The following is a 6005-nucleotide window of genomic DNA, read 5'->3' as shown; positions in this document are numbered from 1 at the left end:
CCAGATTGCACAGCGGAGAAGGTACGGTGGGATTCGAGATGGTCAGTGACCTGTTTGTTGACTTGGCTTTCAAAGACCTTAGATAGGCCGGGCAGGATGGATATAGGTCTGTAACAGTTTGGGTCCAGGGTGTCTCCCCTTTGAAGAGGGGGATGACTGCGGCAGCTTTCAATCCTTGGGGATCTCAGACGATATGAAAGAGAGGTTGAACAGGCTGGTAATAGGGGTTGCGACAATGGCGGTGGATAGTTTTAGAAATAGAGGGTCCAGATTGTCAAGCCCAGCTGATTTGTACGGGTCCAGGTTTTGCAGCTCTTTCAGAACATCTGCTATCTGGATTTGGGTAAAGGAGAACCTGGAGAGGCTTGGGTGAGGAGCTACAGGGGGGGCGGAGCTGTTGGCCGAGGTTGGAGTAGCCAGGCGGAAGGCATGGCCAGCCATTGAGAAATGCTTATTGAAGTTTTCTATAATCATGGATTTATCGGTGGTGACCGTGTTACCTAGCCTCAGTGCAGTGGGCAGCTGGGAGGAGGTGCTCTTGTTCTCCATGGACTTCACAGTGTCCCAGAACTTTTTAGAGTTGGAGCTACAGGATGCAAACTTCTGCCTGAAGAAGCTGGCCTTAGCTTTCCTGACTGACTGCGTGTATTGGTTCCTGACTTCCCTGAACAGTTGCATATCGCGGGGACTATTCGTTGCTATTGCAGTCCGCCACAGGATGTTTTTGTGCTGGTCGAGGGCAGTCAGGTCTGGAGTGAACCAAGGGCTGTATCTGTTCTTAGTTCTGCATTTTTTGAACGGAGCATGCTTATCTAAGATGGTGAGGAAGTTACTTTTAAAGAATGACCAGGCATCCTCAACTGACGGGAAGAGGTCAATGTCCTTCCAGGATACCCGGGCCAGGTCGATTAGAAAGGCCTGCTCACAGAAGTGTTTTAGGGAGCGTTTGACAGTGATGAGGGGTGGTCGTTTGACTGCGGCTCCGTAGCGGATACAGGCAATGAGGCAGTGATCGCTGAGATCCTGGTTGAAGACAGCGGAGGTGTATTTGGAGGGCCAGTTGGTCAGGATGACGTCTATGAGGGTGCCCTTGTTTACAGAGTTAGGGTTGTACCTGGTGGGTTCCTTGATGATTTGTGTGAGATTGAGGGCATCTAGCTTAGATTGTAGGACTTCCAGGCTGTTAAGCATATCCCAGTTTAGGTCACCTAACAGAACAAACTCTGAAGCTAGATGGGGGGCGATCAATTCACAAATGGTGTCCAGGGCACAGCTGGGAGCTGAGGGGGGTCGGTAGCAGGCGGCAACAGTGAGAGACTTATTTCTGGAGAGAGTAATTTTCAAAATTAGTAGTTCGAACTGTTTGGGAATGGACCTGGAAAGTATGACATTACTTTGCATGGCTATCTCTGCAGTAGACTGCAACTCCTCCCCCTTTGGCAGTTCTATCTTGACGGAAGATGTTATAGTTGGGTATGGAAATCTCAGAATTTTTGGTGGCCTTCCTGAGCCAGGATTCAGACACGGCAAGGACATCAGGGTTAGCAGAGTGTGCTAAAGCAGTGAGTAAAACAAACTTAGGGAGGAGGCTTCTGATGTTGACATGCATGAAACCAAGGCTTTTTCGATCACAGAAGTCAACAAATGAGGGTGCCTGGGGACATGCAGGGCCTGGGTTTACCTCCACATCACCCGCAGAACAGAGAAGGAGTAGTATGAGGGTGCGGCTAAAGGCTATCAAAACTGGTCGCCTAGAGCGTTGGGGACAGAGAATAAGAGGAGCAGGTTTCTGGGCATGGTAGAATAGATTCAGGGCATAATGCGCAGACAGGGGTATGGTGGGGTGCGGGTACAGCGGAGGTAAGCCCAGGCACTGGGTGATGATGAGGTTGTATCTCTGGACATGCTGGTTGTAATGGGTGAGGTCACCGCATGTGTGGGAGGTGGGACAAAGGAGGTATTAGGGGTATGAAGAGTGGAACTAGGGGCTCCATTGTGAACTAAAACAATGATAACTAACCTGAACAACAGTATACAAGGCATATTGACATTTGATATAATAATAATATAATAATAATAATAATAATGACATACAGCGAGGCATACAGTAATCACAGGTGTTGAAATGGGAAAGCTAGCTAAAACAGTAGGTGAGACAACAACAGCTAATCAGCTAGCACAACAACAGCAGGTAAAATGGCGTTGACTAGGCAACGGGGCCGACAGATAAAACAAACAAGCAGAATGGAGTACCGTGATTAATGGACAGTCCAGCGTGCATCAGCTATGTAGCCAAGAGATCAGTGTCCAGGGGGCAGCGGTGGATGGGGCAGGGAAGCTGGACTGGCGAGTGTTATCCAGGTTAAAACAAATTAACAATGACTAAATAGCTTGTAGCTAGTTAGCTGGTTAGCTTCTGGAGGTTCTTGGGATGTTTTCTAAAAATTAAAAATAATAGCGATTCCGTATCACATTGGGTGAGGCAGGTTTCCGGAAGTTAACAAATTAAACAAATTAAAAATCGAAAAGAGATGGAAAGTAAATATGGGTCCAGTGAGTGTTTGGGACGCGGCGATTCAGACGGTTAGCAGGCCTGTGCTAACAAGCTAACAGTTCGTAGGCCGGGGCTAAACAAGGTAGCAGTTAGCGGACCGGAGCTAAACAAGCTAGCAGTTAGCAGGCCGGAGCTAAACAAGCTAGCAGTTAGAAGGCCGAATTAGCAAGCAAGGAGATAGCAAGGGCTAGAGAGTTAGCCTTTGGGGGACGTCGCGATGGGGTGAGTCTGTTTATTCCTCTTCATGCAGTGACATCGATAGACCGGTCGTGGGCCCGGGTATTGTAGCCCAGGAGTATGCTACGGTGGTAGCACAGGTGCTCTGGCCGGGCTAGCTTCAAGCTAAGTGGGTGGAAACGCTAGCCAGGAGTAATCATCCGGGGTTGCGGTTTAGCTAGATAGCTAGTTGTGAAGATCCAGCTGAAAAATGTTCCGTTTGCGGTGGGAATCCGGTGATGAAAAATAAATAGGTCCGTTATGCTCTGGTTAGAGGCGCGTTGTTCGAACTGGCGAGAGCTTTCCAAGCTAAAGGTTAGCTGATGACCGATTAGCTGAAGACCGCTAGCATAGCTGGTGGTTAGCTGGCTGGCTTCAGTTGAGGGGTTCCGGTTCCGAAGTAAATATAAATACTTTAGGTGAGGTACATTGGGTGAGGCGGGTTGCAGGAGAGTATTTGGAAGCTTAGGTTTAGCTAAATGTTTTTAAAGAGATATGCGAAGAAAAACATGTAAAAACGATAAAGAAACGATATATACAAGGGACACGACACGACAGGACGACTTACTGCTACGCCATCTTGGAACAACCAGTTGAAGGCAACCAATCCAATAGTTCATGTTTCAGATACAACCCTCCCTTTTGTTGAAGGCAACCAATCCAATAGTTTCTGTTCCAGATACAGCCCTCCCTTTAGTTGAAGGCAACCAATCCAATAGTTTATGTTCCAGATACAACCCTCCCATTAGTCAAAGGCAGCCAATCCAATAGTTTTTTGAAAAGTTGTCACTTCCAGAGATCTGTATTCAAATATATTTGTTGAAGTAGTAATTTTGGGGGGGGATTTGTATTCAAATAGTCCCCCCCCCCGCTAAAAATAGTTACTTTCCGCGAAGCATGTTAGGAACGGCAGTTATCCCAGGTCTACCTTCAGGTAGGGTAATAATACAGTGAGGTATTGGTGTGCTTTCTGGCCAACTCCTATGATCGTTGTGGCAAACAGGTCTGGTTAAGGTATGGACTTAAAATGTCACTTTTGTGCGTGAGGTCATTGCATTTTATCTGGTCATTGTACACCTGAAGTGATCAGTCTATGTACGGAAATAGTGTATGGAACTAATGTATGGAACTAAAGTATGGAACTAAAGTATGGAACTAATGTATGGAACTAAAGTATGGAACTAAAGTATGGAACTAATGTATGGAACTAATGTATGGAACTAATGTATGGAACTAATGTATGGAACTAAAGTATGGAACTAAAGTATGGAACTAAAGTATGGAACTAATGTATGGAACTAAAGTATGGAACTAAAGTATGGAACTAAGTCACTGATGTGATCTTCCTGTCTGGGTTGGAGCCCCCCCATGGGTTGTGCCGTGGCGGAGATCTTTGTGGGCTATACTCGGACTTGTCTCAGGATGGTAAGTTGGTGGTTGAAGATATCCCTCTAGTGGTGTGGGGGCTGTGCTTTGGCAAAGTGGGTGGGGTTATATCCTTACTGTTTGGCCCTGTCAGGGGGTGTCATCGGATGGGGCCACAGTGTCTCCTGACCCCTCCCGTCTCAGCCTCCAGTATTTATGCTGCAGTAGTTTACGTGTCGGGGGATAGGGTCCGTTTGTTATATCTGGAGTACTTCTCCTGTCCTATCCGGTGTCCTGTGTGAATTTAAGTACGCTCTCTAATTCTCTCTTTCTTTCTCTCTCTCGGAGGACCTGAGCCCTAGGACCATGCCTCAGGACTACCTGGCATGACTCCTTGCTGTCCCCAGTCCACCTGGCCATGCTGCTGCTCCAGTTTCAACTGTTCTGCCTGTGATTATTATTATTTATTTATTTATGAACATTTGAACATCTTGGCCATGTTCTGTTATAATCTCCACCGGCACAGCCAGAAGAGGACTGGCCACCCTACATAGCCTGGTTCCTCTCTAGGTTTCTTCCTAGGTTTGGGCCTTTCTAGGGAGTTATTCCAAGCTACCGTGCTTCTACACCTGCATTGCTTGCTGTTTGGGGTTTTTGGCTGGGTTTCTGTACAGCATTTTGAGATATCAGCTGATGTACGAAGGGCTATATAAATACATTTGATTTGATTTTGATTTGATGCATGGAACTAAAGTATGGAACTAATGTATGGAATTAAAGTATGGAACTAATGTATGGAAGTATGGAACTAAAGTATGGAACTAATGTATGGAATTAAAGTATGGAACTAATGTATGGAACTAAAGTATGGAACTAATGTATGGAACTAAAGTATGGAACTAAAGTATGGAACTAATGTATGGAACTAAAGTATGGACTATTTTGTGTATGTTCATTACATGAACTCCAAATAAAAATCTATTAAATTTAAATTACAGGTTGCAATGCAACAAAATAGGAAAAACGCCAAGAGGGGATGAATAAGGCACTGTAAAAACACAAATGTTGACATTCAAGACATGTATTTTTGTTCCATACAGTCATGAGTCTACACACCGCAAGTAGTCTTCTTATGCTGCCTAAAAATACTAAAGAAAATGGATGAAATCAGATGGTTTCCCCCTATCGATCTACACAACCTACTTCAAATTTACAAGTGAAATAAATATTACACATTTTCCAAATCACTAAGAAATATAAAATGAGGATGTATTGGTTGTGTAAGCCTGCACCACTACCTCGGCAGCGATTATAGCTGTGATTACAATTTTTTTAAAAAAAAGATTCCACCAACCTTCCAAACTCTTAGGGCAACATTTATCTATTGTTGTTGTACAAATGGCTCAAGCTCAGTAAATATTTACACTGAACATGTTTCATGAGCTGCAATAAAAGATCCCAGAAATGTTCCATATGCTCAAAAAGTGTATTTCTCTCAAATGTTGAGCAAAAAATTATTTACATCCCTGTTAGTGAGCATTTCTCCTTTGCCATGATAATTCATCCACCTCACAGGTGTGGCCTACCAAGAAGCTGATTAAACTGCATGATACACAGATGCTGGGGACAATAAAAGGCCACTCAAAAATGTGCAGTTTTATCACACAACAAGATGCCACAGATGTCTCAAGTTGAGGGAGCATGCAATTGGCATGCTTTCTGAAGGAATGTCCACCAGAATTTGTTGCCAGAGAGGTGAATGTAAATTTTTCTACCATAAGCCACCTCCAAAGTTGTTGTTTTGTTGTTTTAGAGAATTTGGCAGTACGTGCACCCAGCCTTACAAGCACAGACCACGTGAAGTTGGCAG

The sequence above is a fragment of the Oncorhynchus gorbuscha genome, linkage group LG01 (assembly GCF_021184085.1).
Source record: "Oncorhynchus gorbuscha isolate QuinsamMale2020 ecotype Even-year linkage group LG01, OgorEven_v1.0, whole genome shotgun sequence".
Classification (NCBI taxonomy): Eukaryota; Metazoa; Chordata; class Actinopteri; order Salmoniformes; family Salmonidae; genus Oncorhynchus; species Oncorhynchus gorbuscha.
This window is presented reverse-complemented; position numbering follows the sequence as displayed.